This window comes from Dysidea avara, chromosome 15 (assembly GCF_963678975.1).
Source record: "Dysidea avara chromosome 15, odDysAvar1.4, whole genome shotgun sequence".
Classification (NCBI taxonomy): Eukaryota; Metazoa; Porifera; class Demospongiae; order Dictyoceratida; family Dysideidae; genus Dysidea; species Dysidea avara.
Genome location: NC_089286.1, coordinates 8,830,129 through 8,847,314, shown reverse-complemented (window position 1 = coordinate 8,847,314; position 17,186 = coordinate 8,830,129). Strand labels below are relative to the sequence as shown.

At 36.7% G+C, this 17,186-nt stretch overlaps 1 protein-coding gene and 1 long non-coding RNA gene across 4 annotated transcripts in view; one reads left to right on the top strand and one right to left on the bottom strand.

The window, feature by feature from the left end:
• Positions 1–17,186, top strand: part of LOC136245651 (uncharacterized) — a 213,321-nt gene that overhangs the window by 116,743 nt on the left and 79,392 nt on the right. The gene's annotated exons all lie outside the window — the stretch shown is intronic.
• The window catches only part of LOC136246141 (tetratricopeptide repeat protein 28-like), a 37,617-nt gene that overhangs the window by 12,512 nt on the left and 7,919 nt on the right, over positions 1–17,186 (bottom strand). For all 3 annotated transcript variants that reach the window (XM_066037601.1, XM_066037603.1, XM_066037602.1), the window contains exon 2: positions 16,331–16,462. The gene's annotated coding sequence lies outside the window, so the exon portion shown is untranslated. The remainder of the gene's footprint in view (positions 1–16,330; positions 16,463–17,186) is intronic.

Here is a 17,186-nt window from a genome sequence, read left to right as displayed (position 1 = left end):
TAACTATCGTAGGAGTGCCTTTTTGTATTTGAAAGGAATCCAGTTAAAGGCCATCGAGATATGACACAAAACCCAACCTGTGTCACAATTATGCTATCATTTTTATGAATAAAAAGACCATTAGTTTTCACGCCTACCAGACAAACCGCTTAGAGCAGTGAGCTGAAAATTAGTGTGTAGCTGGAATCATTATCATAGTAAGTCCTTGCAGTAGTACAGAAGAATCGGATTACAAACCACTCAGTTATGATTCCAAAGCCAACTACGTGTAGCATATATGAGATCAAGATACTCTAATAGAACAGTCACCCTAATAGAGCATTCAGTTAATTTATTTACTCCATTATAGAATTATATTACATTGCAAGTTATTCTGTAGGGAGTTCAGCTACAACAAGTCACTCTGTAGAGAATTCAGCTACAAACAATTCACTGCGTAGAGGGTTCAGCTATAAAAAAGCTACCCAGTAGACAGTTCATCTAGATCAGCTACACACAAGTTATTGTGTGCAATGTTCAGCTACAAGCAAGTCACTGTAGAGAGTTCAGCTACAAACTAGTCACTCTGTAGTACAAATAACCGTGTAGCTGGAGAGTTCAGCAACCAATCAAAAAAACCACTCTGTCAAGTGTTCAGCTATACAAACATGTTATAACTCTATAGAGAAAGTTATAACTCTATAGAGAGATCACCTATAGAAACAATTAGTCATCTAGTAGAGAGATCGGCTACATCACCTTATAGAGAGTTCAGTTACAAAGAAACTACCATGTAGAGAGTACAGCTAGAAACAAGTCACTGTGTAGAGAGATCAGCTAGAAACAAGTCATCCAGAGATCAGCTAGACACAAGTCACCCTGTAGAGAGATCAGCTAGAAACAAGTCACCCTGTAGAGAGATGCCTATAGAGAGATCAGCTACAAAGAAACCATCCTGTAGAGAGTTCAATTACAAACCGATAACCCTATAGAGAGCTCAGCTAGAAACAAGTCACTGTGTATAGAGAAATCAGCTAGAAACAAGTCATCCAGAGATCAGCTAGAAACAAGTCACCCTGTAGAGAGATCAGCTAGAAACAAGTCACCCTGTAGAGAGATCAGCTACAAAGAAACCATCCTGTAGAGAGTTCAGTTTCAATCAAGTTACACTATAGAGAGATCAGCTAGAAACATTTCAGTTGCAAACAAATCACCCTGTAGAGAATTCAGCCATCCTGTAGAGAGTTCAGCTACAAAGAAATCAACATGTAGAGAGTTCAGCTAGAGACAAATCATCCTGTAGAGAGTTCAGCTAGAAACAAATCACACTGAAAAGAGTTCAGCTACAAACAATGAGAGTTTCAGCTACAGTTCAGTTATGTAAGAAGTCACCTTATTAACTACAGTATGTGATAATCATCACTATACAAATATTTCATCAGACAAAAGCTGTACATACAATTTCTTCCTTTGTTCCACAATTCCTGTAGTAAAGAAAATAAAACAAGTTAAAAGGAAGCACCAAAGCCATTTTATGGCCAGCTTTGTGGCTTTCAATACAAAAAGACGTGATATCTAAACCAAAACAGCTAAGCTGTAAAAAAGAGTGCGGCCCCCAAAAAGGCCAAGGTGAAAAAAGATGTGAAATCCAAGGTGGTGGCCAAGAAATGGCTGTGATGGTAGGTTAATGGTAAAAATTTTAATAACAACAATTCGGGTGAATTTGTGTTGCCGAATCCTAGTCCTTTTGGGGGGCAGCACTCTTTTTTTACAGCTTGGCTGTTTTGGTTTAGATAGGTAGTACAAGTATTTACAATAGCAACATTTGTGCCTCAAATACTTTTATGACTACTCTCCCACACAAGAACATTTGTCAGAATACACATCATCGTTGTCAGTATTGATGGGGTAACATACACTTCTATGGTGCATCACAGGTCAAGGAATGGTGCACATAGACATGGAAGTAAAGCGCTCTGAGGTTCAGATTATTTATAGATGAGCACTCATAAATCCACATATTTCTGACAACTCCATCAAAATATATTTATATGCTTTCAGTGACCTAAAAGCTTTCATTGATTACATGTCAAATGTTTTGTACCTAAACATATTAGCAGGTTCATAAAAGTAAAGTCTGCCAGCACACCAGATAGCTTATTGCCTCAGGTAGTAACCATTGTGAATGGTGGCAGTTCACAAATAACTTTCTTTGTATCATCAGTAAGATATGATAAGGAACAATAATCATCGTTGGAGTCATCACCTTTGTCTTCCCTTGAATCCCTAATGACACCAATTCGTGCCATGTACATTATACAGTCAACATTCCTCAACTGAGATCCAACTTATACCATCAGGTTCTCCATTAACAGGTAACTAATTTTTGTCTTTCAGGCCCTTCATACAACAAGGACAAAAAGGCAAAAACATGAGAAAAAATGATAGTGAACCACTTATCCAATGCGAGGCACACTAAGACTTGTATCTATCGTCTCCTTGGGTATACCGACACAAAACAAAGATTTGCGAACTCCTCTCGCTTTGGGGATCATGATGTTACCAAGGTTTTTGCTGTTATCACTTTCCTTCATTGTGAAACAAGCGCTCAAAAAATTTACAGATTTTTTCTTTCGATTTTGTAAACATTTCACCCACTGCGTTCATTGCATTCTACTGTAAAATTAGTCTAACATAAAATTATGGGATTCTTGCAGATCCGGCCACATTTCATTTGAGTGGCCCAGCCACTGCTGACCATTGTGAACACATTTCCGAGTGCCTGCTCTTGATTACTCTATTACAGTATTTTTAATGCAGGTGACTGCTCTATTAGAGAGTTTTAATTTCTTTGTTGGAACGATCCAACACAATTAGCGATGTGTGATAATGATTTTGCTATTATATCAAATTTGCCTCACGATAGTTTATCGCAATAGTAGATCCAATAATAAGTTGCAAACATTGCATAATTTAGTAGTAATATTGATCCTACATGCCATACCAGGAGCTTATCAGCCGCCGAAGGAGCATGAAACTCGGTTCCATCACAATCCAAATTACGTCACGTTTTTTGAATAAATTGCTACGAGTGTCGCGCACAATTAGTATACGACATCAACTAATGAGGTTTTACTTTCCTTATATGGAACTAATCACTAATGAATTTAGATTTCGATGGCACCCAACAGGCAGCGTAAGTTTAATCCTCCTTTGCCGGCTCATAAGCTCCTGGCCATACCGAATGTTAATGCAGTTTAATGTTAAGAGAGAGCAAAATTCAGAAAATTGGAGTTAACCCTTAAACCCGCAGAAAACTTTTCGGAAATGCGTGTTTACACAATATGGGCATGCATGGCAACACTAGGTGGGGTAACTTAATTCTTACAGCCTACAAATACACATAGATTCAAAGTGTGTTTACTGGGCTACTTGGAGAAGGTTAAATGAACACTGTAACTACAGTGGCTTACTTGTTATGAAGCGGTGAACAGCGACGAGTCACGTTTCCGTGTTTCTAAATTCTTGCCACGTGTTTAATTTTGATTGTGGGTTTACTTACGTGAGTCATATATGGCCTGATGCAGAATTTCACGAAGAGTTGAATGAAAGTTGTTGCAAAGCGATAGGATCAACTACTATTGAGTTATCGACCATTTTATAAAGGTATGAAAAGGGGTTTGCATGTTTCCTTACCGAAAAGTTATTTTCACGGCTAGTTTAGGCTTCAACATTTAGCATTAAGGTAAAACCCTAGGTATCATTTTGATCCTTGCTACATCACGAATAGAATGACATAAATTGCATAGCCGTAGTATGGACGCTTCGAAAATTACAGTGCTTTGTGCAAAGCATGCGTATTTATTCCAGTTTTCTGGATTATGCGGGTTTAAGGATTAAATAAATAATTGACGAATGCTTCAATTGTAATAGGATTTGGAGATAAAAATATCTAATATGCACTCACGATAAACAAGCTATTATCACATCATGATAATGGATTACTGTGATATGATTCACACTATTGATACTGTTGCACATCACTAAACACAATGCTGCAGAGGGCATTGTGCCATACCTGTATATTAACATGATGGCCCTTTTCAAGTATTTTTCATTGGTTGTTCCTGCTCTTGCTTTCCATTCCCATCCTGTTCCCAATTTTCTAGAATGCTAAAGTAGAAATGACTGTTCTATTAGAGTATTCTGTCTAAGATATCTGTTCTAATAGAGTAGTTTGGTATATAAATGGGCTTTGATTATCTGAACCTAAACATGTCTTGGTCCCAAGGGGGTATAATCAAGGGAACACTGTACTTACCTGTGGAATGGATTGCACTATAGGTAAATTATTAAAAATAGATCTTTAGAGTGTAAGGCATCTTTGTAAAGAGTTATAGCGCTCCCCCCTCTATTTTCCGAACTCATTGGGCCTTGAGGGTGCTCATCGAAAGGTCTAGATAATAGAATGCCATTCATTTATACACAGAGCCCTTAGTAGAGTGGCATAGCACCAAAAAATGGGCATTTTGTGCACTTTGTGATACAATTATGAAATTTTCCACACAAATTGTGCTCCTCATGACATACGTTTTTGATATTGAGCCATCACAGATTTGACCTTTGGTGACCGTTAGAGCCATTTTTTCACTGAAAATTAATCATTTTTATCTTTATCTCCCTGAGGCATTATTTTACACCGTTAAAACATAGTATCAAATTAAAGGTGTTGATCCAAGAACTATATTGACTTTTGTTTGAAGTTTGTACCTCATTCCACTACAAAGTTATGATCATTTTTGTAAGTCATGAAATTCTTTGCCCTTGGGGTATAAATTACTAATGGGCAAGTAATTCATAGAATTTCATGGTTAATATAAATGATTATAACTTTGGAATGCAATCACCTATTGACTTCTAACAAAATCCGAGTAGTTGGTTTTAGCAGCACCTTTAATTTGAAACCGTGCAAAATGATGCCTTAGGGAGATAAAAACAAAAACGATGAATTTTCAGTACAAAAATGGCTGTAGAGGTCACCAAAGGTCAAATATACGATGGCTCTATATCCAAAAAATTACGTCACAAGGAATATGGAAAGTTTCATAAGTGTATCAAAAATTGCACAACCATTGCTGTACAAATACTCTAATAGAACACACATTTTAGGCAAAATACTCTAATAGAACAGTCACCTCCATAATTTGAATCAAAAATCTGGATAATCAATTGCAGGATAATTGAGGGACCACTGTATATAGTTGGTATTGCTTACTTAGGCTGGTTTTTACCAAAGTTCAGACTTTGCTGTTTAACACCTCATTCCAGTTTATCGTTATGTAACCATAAATAAAACAGTCGAGCTTCTTTATTTATAGGAATCATTTAATTACCATATATGTGTCAGAATTTACGCATTGGATAGGTTTTTTTTTGTAGTACATGCAAAAAATATTGTTGTACATCATGTGCGAAGAATGTTCGAGAAGAAGTGTTAACACGTGTGATAATTGTACTAGAACTTGTCAGGGAGTAGATACGAACCAGGCTTGTTCAATACTTGCTGGATACTTTTCTGACAAGTGGCGTCCAACATGGGGCTCAAGGATAGGAGATTTCAATGTACCATAACTTTGAGAAGACTTTGATCGACCGGGCTAGCCAATTTCTAACCTTAAACTCAGAATCCTTAGTGCCGGGCATATAAACGGCACCAGTAGAGGTTAGCCCATGCAATAATCTGTATAGACTGTTCTCTTGAACTCATTTTAGTGGACTCAAACAAGCAGTTTCTGGAAACGATGAGCACTGAAGGATATGAGCATCTGAGGCTTGTTCAGAGGACATCCTGGAGTAGTCACTAAACTCACGAAAGAAGTTGATACTTTGCTGACAGATTTGCCCACAAGTGAGCAAATAGTGCATTTGAATATTGTGTATGAACAATTTGAAAATAAAATGCGGCTGTTACAAACGTATGACAGCGAGATAGCAAAGCTTTGTAAGACAGACAAAGTGGCACAAGAGATCGATGAATCAGTGATGATTTTCACAAAAATATTAGAGTACAAGAGATGCATTATGTCTGCCTACTCCGATGACGTCTGCTCCAGTAACAGTTACACGTGATGGTAATGTTATTGCTATGGCTAAGTCCATTGTGTAATCACTTGTACCTACTGGAAATGCGCAATTACCCAAGTTTGTTCTACTGAAGTTTCACAGCATTGTGACCCAGTAAGTACCTTTTGAGATGGCAGTACACGAGAATTCCAGTATTTCTAAGATTGATAAATTTAATTATTTAAATTCACTACTTGAAGGGGCTTCCGCAAGAACACGACAAGGTATGTAGTTGACCAATGCCAATTATGGTGCTGCTGTTGAGACACTTCAGGATAGATTTGGGGACTGTCAACAAATAATAGCTGGGCAACCGGCATCACCAATCATTGTGTGACAGACAGGTTGACGATTCAGTGAGCACTGCAGATTCACCTAGCACTGATGTTGATTCTAACACAACTAATAGTGTAAAAGACAACAAAGTAATACTTTTACAGACAGCTAAAGTAGTGGCATGTGATTTGGATGAAAAAAGTAAGGCTGGAGTGTGAATTCTCTTTGATAATGGAAGCCAAAGAAGTTATATAACTGAATTATTAAAACAGCATCTAAGTCTGTCTGTCAGTAGAAAAGAGAAACTGCACTTGAATACGTTTGAAGATGATCGTTTCAAGTCTCGACAGTGTGATGCAGTGAAATTTAAGTTGATCAAACTTGGGATGGGTAAACACGTTTTTATCAAAGCTCTTAGTTTTCCTACGATTTGTATCCCATTGCCTCCCATGATGAAATTGGATAATTATCTGTGTTTAAAGAGCTTGAATTGGCTGATGACCTAACCAATCAGTCAACTGCAATTGATATACTGATTGGGTCTGATTCTTATTGGGCATTAGTTACAGGAGAAGTGTTTCAAACTAATGGGGGGACCTACAGCAGTTGGTAGCAAATTGGGATGGCTGTTGTCAGGGCCGATTCAAGGGTCCCACACTTTGGTGACTATCACTAACCTAATAACCTTGCAATAAGTCAAGGCATCCTCTCATTACATCTGCAGATGATCCTCTTTGCATCTTGAAGTGTTTTTGGCAGTTGGAATCTTTGGGGATAACCGAGGCACCTGTGGACATTGAGAATATTGAAACCTTTTTGAGAAATTTATGATTTACTGGGTCACGTTACACAATAAGTCTATCCTGGAAACTTGATCCCCAAGAATTACCTAGTCATCAACAGATGTGTACCAATCAATTAAGGGCGTTACTACGTCATTTACAGAAAGATGAAGGCATGTTGCAAGGGTCATACAAGATCAGATGAAGCAAAGAATTGTTGAAAAGGTTCCTAATATTGAAAGGTGCAGCTCTGTACACTATTTGCCACACCTACCAGTAACCAGGACTGATCAAACCACTACTAAGATAAAGATTCTTTATGATGGATCAGCAAAGTCCAATGAATCAGTTCTGTCCTTGAATGATCCAACCTTATGCCAAAGCTGTTTGAGGTATTGATCCATTTCCATAATCATTGTATTGCTTTGACTGCTGATGTGGAAAAGGTTTTCCTAATGATAGGGATTGATGAGGCTGATCGAGACATACTAAGGTTTTTTTTGGCCAACAAACCCCCTTAATGTCAATAGCACATTAGATCATTTGCATTTACACGGCTTGTCTTTGGACTGAAGCCCTCATCTGCCATACTGGGTGCGGTGATCTTAAAGCACTGTGAACAATTTAAAGATAGTCACACCAGTGTGTTCAAGGTGACTGGCAATGACTTTTATGTAGATGACTTGATAACAGGGGAGAACAGTGTGCAAGAAGCATTTCAGCTGTACAAGTCAGCCAAGAGTGTGATGGGCTTCGTGGCACACTAACTCATCAGAGTTACGTAGTCTTATTGAACAATCACAGAATGAACCTGAGTCACATCAGCAAGCAATATGACATCACCACTAAGGCTGAGAAAAGACCTAAGACCAACAAGATATTGGGAGTTTTATGGGATGGAGAGTCTGATGTATTCACCTTTAAGGTTGTTATGGTGTTCACACCTCTCTGCAGGGGAAACCAGATGGGTGGACTTTATCATTTATAAGGATTCTTAGCCTAGTACTGCATAACAAATGGTTTTTAATGACAGCAATGTACAGGCATGGTATCACGATAGTTAATAACAAAATATCGCGATATCAATACTTTCAAAATATCACGATATATCGCTAAAACGGTAGTATCGCTCAGCCCTAAACATAGGTCAAAGTGACACTTTTCATTCATGTTCTATTGTACTTTTCCTCTTTAGAAAAAACACAAAATAAAAGCATAATGCATTTCTGAAAAGCATAAAAATAAGCATAATAGGCAGAAAATTGGGGAAATGCCAAAAAGCATAATAGGCAAATTTTGGAGCATAATAGACTCAAGCCTACTTAGTTTATGCATGTACTAAAAGTAATTTATTAGTGTGCCTTTTATCTAGGGTAGGTATAAACATTGGACCCAGGGACTGGGTATCCAGGGATCTGGGGGACCCAGAATACCCATTTTTTGTGGAATTTACATACTTCGAAATGTTTACACACATTCTGTAATTTTACTACACACCTCTGCTAGTCACAATGGCTAGTCTCACATGGCCAGTCAACTTTCTGTCTGTTGCAATTGTTCATACTGTGTTTAACTCCATTAGAAATAACAAGCGCCTTTAAAAATCACCTGCAGTAAGCCACCTGTGCTGCACAGAGAGCATGCTAGCCTGTTATGTCACCAGTTAATAAAGTTCAGTGCAAATGAAAATGGCTTTGGTGAAGTAATTACTACAAGGTACACCAGTAGCTTGATAAACAGACCATGTAGGCTGTAGCATATGAAGGCAATGACTTGTTAGAAACAAGCGCTTGATTTATATTATAGTTGCTGAAGAATGGGTAGTCTACAAGGCACTTTACAACAAATTTCTAGGCATTGTGCAAGGAACCGACATGATGACAGTCGACAGGACAGAGAGAAAGAGTGATATAGGCTACTTGAGACTAGCCACGGTGACTTGCAAATCTAGTACTGTAACAAGGATTGAATGTATGAACATTGTGAAGCATGAAAAATTCATAAAATTCCACACAACATAGGGCCCCGTACAGGTCCTTGGATCCCCAGTCTCTGGGTCCACTGTTTGTATCTACCCTTTTATCTTGCAATAATTGATACATATAATGGATTACTAGTGTAATTGTCCAACAGTAATGCTTCTTAAAATACAAATTAGCTAGTCACTGACTTATTTTTCATTTCAAATACTTTTAATACTATTTGGTTGGGTGCAATCCCTCCCCTTTTGATAGTAAGAAAAATGCCCTTCAAGAGGGGAATATTGAAACTAAAAATGTAAATATGAATCTGATTAAATCAATTATTAAAATACACTACCACTAAAAATCACCACATAATTAAAGAATGATGTCTCATAAAAATCTCATTACAGTATAATGTTTCTATAAATAAAAACTGCTCTAGTGTATAGCTTTCACACTTGGAAATATATGTACAGTATAAGATGCATTATTACAGCTGGAATAGAACTAGTAGGATTTTTCAGCCTTGCAGTTGGTACTAGCAATAGTAAATAATGGAAGAGAGAGTATCCAACTGCCATATACTGCATCAAAAATGAGCATGTCAAGTAGAGAAGCTATCCTGTAGTGCTTTCAAAGGCAGTGTTGAATGAAGTAATAAAACCTTCTAGCTCAGTCTGTTTGACTTCAAATCATGCCTGGACACTTCAAACAGTCTGAGCTAGAAGGTGTTTATTACTTCATTCAACACTGCCTTTGAAAGCACTACAGGATGGCTTCTCTACTTGACATGCTCATTTTCGATGCAGTATATGGCAGTTGGATACTCTCTCTTCCATTATTTACTCTTGGTACTAGCCATTAATGTTTTGTGGTTAAAGAATCCATTTTACCTCTTCATTCATTCTATATCAGCTTCTGTAATTTAAGACTACAAATTCTTCTACTAGAGCCTAACTGTAATATAAGATTTAACAGTAAAATATTACTGCTGCAAAAGTCATCATTCATTGCTACTAGTAGGTAGCTAACCTATTTATTCAATAAAAGGCACCTGAAAATTTTTCAATGGACTTTGACCCTGAGAAGCTGAGTTACAGCACTACAAATTGGTAACAACAGAAAAAGAAAAAAGTATGTTATACATGTCATGCTCTGGCATTCTACTTTGAGGTATAGTTTGTATCATGTAATGCACAATTCAAGTATATGTAGCCACAAAGTCTACTACATAACATCACGATGTATTGTTCAACCAAGCACGTTGTGATGTAAGACCAAGAATCAGAAGTAGTTATATGTACATACTGTACAATGGGGAAGGCTAATAAAATATAGTGCAAATGGTTTCAACATAATAGCGTACCAAGATTAACTGCTGAACATAGTCTGTTCGCATTCACCTGAGCCCTCATTTCTTGTTAATAATTCTTGTTACAAGGGCTAGCTGCTCAAAACATTTAGTAGCGCTGTGAAGCCCTTCAAATGCTGGAACTGTTTATCAAAAAAGCCCTTTGACACAGGCAAGAACAAATGAGTTATGAGGTTTTTAAAATATCTCATACATTTAGTATGGATGATTTCAGGTGCGAAAACATGTTTATAACATGGAAACATGCTTGTTCCTGTACAAAACCATTGTAAGTGAACACATGTTCATCCCTTTGGTATTACTATATTTGGCAGGCTCAAGTACTATGCTGACTACAGTAAAGGATAATGGAGTTGTTTGTAGTGCTCTGTACAATTACACTTCTCTGTTGGTTCAGATTGTTTGTGGGTTAGCAGTACAAGGATACAAATAGTTGGGTATGCATGCATTTGTATGTTAAAGGATTGTAGGGTTCCACAATGTCTCAAAGATCACCAGAATTGAATTATTGTGAAGCAGTTCACCTATGCATAATAAACAGAGTTTATTAGGTTATAAAAAGTAGGTTTAAACTAACACACTTTTGCTGAATCTTCGTATACTCAATAATTATGTAACATTTATAAACAATACAAATGTATAGTGTAGATACACAACATATAGATCAGATCGCGGGTAAGAGGTTTTGATCTCAACTAAAAGATCTCAATTAAATGTGTGCTCCTAAAAGTTTTCACTGTGTGACTACACTTTTAGGAACACACATGTTGCTGCTCTATCAGCTAGGGTATTACAATAACATCAGTATCATTATACATGGTTTTCAGCCCCACTACCAGAAACACCAGAATAGTCAGCCAAAGGATCTTTGTCCTCTTTGCCTGTTATCCTATTATTATACAGCCCTACATGGTGCAGCTAAACAATTGTACAGTTGTATGAACCAAAACTTGAACATATCATGAAAAGTGAATAAACATGACCGTCGCAGCAAAAAAAAACTCACCCAGTTCACATAAGCATACTTTCTAAGAAAAAAAGAAATTGGTAAAAGTAAACATGCTGCATAGATACAATGTCCAAGATGAGCCATTGCTGAGGAGAATGCCTCAACCTATACCTTATTCCTGCTCATGAAGAGTTTGTTTCGTTTCTATACACCCAATGGTATGTGTGCTACATGTGTTGTTTATGATGCAGTGACATATAAACAGGATTGCCATCATTTCTTCATTTAAAATGTTGTTGAGCATTTTAACTCTCAACTCTGTAGACCAATGTAAACGGATGTTGTAGCTACAAATTTAATGCATTTTATTTTTAATCTAGTCGCTGTATAAATCAATTTTTTGCTCTTCCTACTGTCTAATGCTATGATTCCAAAAGTACTCACCATACACAAAATTTGGTAAACCTTTCCTTGGATACTGTAGAGACAATAAAAAGAAATTTGGAAATTGTGTAAACTATAGGTGCAGTGGTCAAAAATATTCAGCAAAGCTCAGACTAATGATAGCTTACAAAAAAATCTGTATGTACATATTTGTACTTTATTGTGTAACATAAAAGCCAAGTCCATTCATTTGTATAATTTGTCTACATCCATACAGGGATAGTGTAAAACACTGACTGTGGACTGGACTGTGGACTGAAAACTAACTAGTTAGAAGTATTGGCAAGTGAAGAAAAATGATCCATCCACGTATGGAACTATTGATAATAGTCCTTGAAGCAACCAATGAGTTCATGGCTTCTGTGGAGTGCCTTCTTTTAACTGCAAAACCATGTTTCCTAATGGCTACAACGTTTTGCTTTCTTTCCAGCATGTAATTTACAATCCCAATACGTAGAATAGCTTTAAGAACAATCATGTGTGGCTAAGATCTAACACAGAATTCTGGTAATGAATGACAAATAAACTGAACAACTTCTTGTACTACTACAGTGTACCATGTAGCTGAAGTTAGTGGCCCTGTCACATCAATGATATACTACTGAAAAAAGTGAAAATTCTTTGCTTTGTAAGAAGTACACAGAAACACAGCCTTTGAACTGATTAAGTTAAAGCCTACATGACTCCTAATCTTTGTGAGTCTTAGTCAATGCTTGCACTATTGTCTGCTGATATAGTTATCAGTGTCACAGCTAAGCAAGTAAAATGAAAGGAATTTTTGAGACACAAGACAAAGGATAGCCAAATACATGGGTGTGTTCCTATGGTTAAATTAATTAGTGGCCAGTATTAGGTTAATGGTACTTGTTGTTTGTGCTGATAACTAGTACATCATCAGGAAGTGACTACCACTACTTTCACCCAATGTGCTGCGTTTGCACTTTCAACAACAAAAACTACCATGACTCATGACTTATATACTGTATCATGAGGTTATGTGGAAGTTCCAAACAACACAAGGACATGTAGAAACAACAAGGGATGCCAAATAATCCAGTCCACAGTCCATTCCATAGTCAATGTTGTACACCATCCCATACACACACAGGTGGTGACTGTTTGGGTTACTTTCTGTGATAACAATTAAATTAACTAATAGCCCACAGAATGCAATTATTATGGTATACTGGGTTACCATAACGACAAGCTTTTAATTTACTACTTTTGTAGCAGTGACTTCTTATGTTGCTGTGGCATGTGTACACATGAAACTGTGATCATTTATGACAGGGTTGAAACTTGGCAAGCCTCAGATAACAGCATTCTGGATGTGACCCAGATATAAAAATCAAAGCCAAGTTGTCCAAAAGTCTGTGGTCTTCTAAGATGTACTATTGAAGGTGGCAGTCATGTAATCAAGAACATATAATGCAATTAACATCACTGCACCTGATACCATATTTGAGTATCTACTACTTTTGATATCATGTCATTTTCATACTCAAATGCTACACCTTTCTCCACAGGTTGGTAGTATTTCATAATTGTTCTGTTGTACATGCACCAAGTCTTAACATTAGGTATAGAGTGCTAATCAGTATGTATACATACATGAGTTATATCATTACTGAATGCCAATAAAGCCTGTCCAGGCTTATACGTAGCTCTGTTTTTTTCAATTAGTTTTTGTACAAGTTCTAATGTCAGCCTATGGATGGCTATGACACTTGACCTAGCACTTGCTATAGATTGTCCCTCTTTTCTTCTCTACAAGTATCAACAAAGCTAGTCAAGATTTCATGCGTCACATTTACCAATGTAATCCACTGATATGGCATAAAGCAAATAATGCGTAGCACTTCAATCTAGGCACAAGCAAATACACAACTATACCTACTCTACTACTCCCACTACTACATACAGGGGAATACTCTAGAGTACAGAGAATTACAAACTTGCATCTTTATAACATATTTTTCTTGGCATGATTCACAGTAAACATTACACTGTTGTGTCGCACATCTATGCTTTTTGTAGTACTGTGTAGCACATATCCTACCATCTGGATTATCTATTGTACTTGCAAAGGCTCTTCTATTGATGATATACATCTAAAGAAGGCTTTTCCAAACTGATTTTGCTATGCATATTTCATACCCCTCCCTTAGCGTCATACCATGAACATAATGTATTGACAACAGTTCCTTGTAGTCTACCAACAATGTTGTTATTAGTCACTTCACTTTCTTACTTACTTTACTATTACTATTGCTCTGCTTTAAATAAATACTAATAACATTAGGTGTAGGAAAATCAGCTTGGAGATGCCCCAAAGTTATAATATGACTACTCTATTAGAACATCTTTAATATGTGTGACTGTCTCAGCAAAAACCCGACTTATTCACACAAATTTGGAAATTTATTTATTTTCTCAGCATTATCTGTAATGTCCAAGGAATGGATCCCCAAAGTTTCAGCCTTTTGTGGTGAGTAGGTTTGGAATTGTAGCACTAGACGGTAGGAAGAGCAAGATAATCAATTTGTACAGCAACTATACTGAAAATAAACTACAGGCGCTTACATTCGCAGCTAGTCTAATACATTTTGGGAGTGTTTGGAAATCTGCAAAAAAAAAATAAAAAATAAAAAATTAGCAACATTGCTCAACCTTGAAAACTTTGCCTCTCAAAATATTTAGGCTATATGCTAAGTATAGATAAAATAGAACCTCAATATCACTTAATCCCTGCCATCAGTATAGTGTACAGGACCTATTGAGTTCACGAGAAATGTTTTCTGACTGCGAATTTTTATACTAGTAAATGTGACGCGTGTCATATCCCCACTTGGTAGTAGTATTATAAGTACTCTATTATGTTATGACGAATATGTATGTGACTGTCTCAGCAAAACTCGACTTGTGCGCACAAGCATGCATGAAATTTAAAAATAATTAGCATGCTACAAAGAAAAATAAGCAAGTTTTTATCGGGCCAATATTCGTAGTCTATAATGTTGGAATTTGCCTTAAAATGTTCACCATGGATTAGCACATCAGCCAAGGTATAGTTTTAGCCCTGTAGTCACTTGTGCATATGGATATGAAGGTGGTTTAGTAGAAGATATGACAATCTTGTTTACATTTACCGCATCGTAAACAAACATACGTGACACACATACCGTTGGGGTTACAGAAACAAAACAGCAATTTTCAACTCTCCATGAGCAGGCGAATGAGATGGTGTATAGTTTTAATCAATTTGAGTTTTCCTTCTTGTGCTACTACACAGTTTCACAATCTGTCTTCATTTTATTTCCATAACATGCAAAAACTGTGGTAAATTGTGAATGCTATATATGTGGGTGGTAGTAGTGCATTTACATTCTAATTTTCATATAGATGGGATAGGACAGTGATAAGCTGCATGTTTTTTTTTTAACTTGCAATTGTTACCATGATTACTATAGACCTGCTCAACTGCAGACTATCAAGACACAAAAATGTTTAAAATCCAAGTTGTAGATTAAAAAGAGTTAATGCAAAAGCCATCGGCATACAGGTATTGGGCATTTCAGGGTATTGTGACACTCCCTTTTCCCCTTACTTATAGTAGGAGCTTATAAGCACTGAAGGCAGTGCTTATGAACTCCTGTTGTAGTATTCCCTTGTTTGTTGTGTGTATGTCTAACTCTCCAGTATGGTTCATCAAAAATGAGAGCCACAGGTCCACAGCTTCCCTTGAATTTACAGGAAGGGTGTTAATATGCTTTGGCTTGCATACACTAACTTTCAAGGGGCTGCTCAAAGTCACCACCTTCTAAAGTGTTAACTTACCCAATCAGCACTTATATCATAGGTATGAATTTACTATAATATCCAGAAAGACTTTTTTGATGTCCCATACTGGAGTTAGACACTCTCTTATTATTTACTCTTGGTAGTCAGGGTACAACACGCATGCATATATGCTAATCAGATTACGTAAAGTACCAGAGTGCTAGCAAAAAGTATTTTCAGGCATGAATGATTGTATATGGTCATTAAAAGATTGTTGTAACCCTTCATGGGAAGTCCGGACTGCCATTCATCATCATTATTTATCATTGTACCACATAGCCTAAATATTTCAAGGAAGAAAAGTTTGGCTGATTTCACCGTTTTGGGGGTTATTAGCGAAAATTTTATTCTTGAAATATTTAGACCTCCATACATAACTTCTGTTTGCATTAACTGAGTTACAAATGTATAAAATTCACACCACCATCTTGTTTACATAATAACATTTGTCTGGTGCATGCTACACTGGTTTTCCTTGGCTACAATACAGGGTACCACATGTGTTGTTCTTTTATGTAAGAATCTGACAAGCAAGATTATCTAGTATATGCAACACTCCTTGCATCAGTGGACAACTAGTAAAATACAATACATAACTTACTGCATAGGGCATCCTAGCCCTTAATGTGTGAGCTGCAAAAGGAATCCTGGTTGTTATCCAAGAATATGGAAATATCTGCTCACGCTGCACGAGAAGTGGTTTCAACCTTGTTCTGTAAATCTGCAACCACACCTGTTATAATAGAACACACACATTTACTATGTTTCCACAATAAATTTCTGAGAATTACAGAATATTTGAAATTTATATTCTAAATAATATCATCCTTCATCTATAGTGCTTATACACTCTTCGCTTTGTAGCAGCTAACCATTACAATTGCTGAGCAGCAATAAAGGCAATCTTATAAGATGTGCACAGACTATGTTAAACTACTTTCTAACACACAATTGCTACAATACTACAAGTTCTTTCTGCTACACTTGCATATAAAGTACTGAATTTAATAGTGACCCCCTTAGAAATCTACCCTGACATTGGTCTTGTTAGGCCAGCCTATATTTTTTCTTTCGTTATTTGTGTGACCAAGTGACAAAGACAGCTAGTATATGCAAGTAACTTACAATTTTGCAGTGATTGTGTAATGAGAAAGTAGTTCAAGCTTAGTTACATTGTTCTAGAACAGATAGTTTGTGTGTATCTAATCTAAAATCACCTTTATTGTTATTTGGCCATTACATTCGGATGTCTGGATTCAGTGGAATGGAATGGTGGAATGGAATGGTGGAATGGAATGGAACTTAGGTAATTTCAATTAGTGGTTACCTCTTTTAAAAGACCACCTTCTAACAAAGACCACTTTACTTTAATATCTGAATTGTTGTTTTAGAGCCCTATAAGACAGTCTTATTGATGAATTGTGTGCCATATATTATGACCCCTAGAAAAGCCAGTG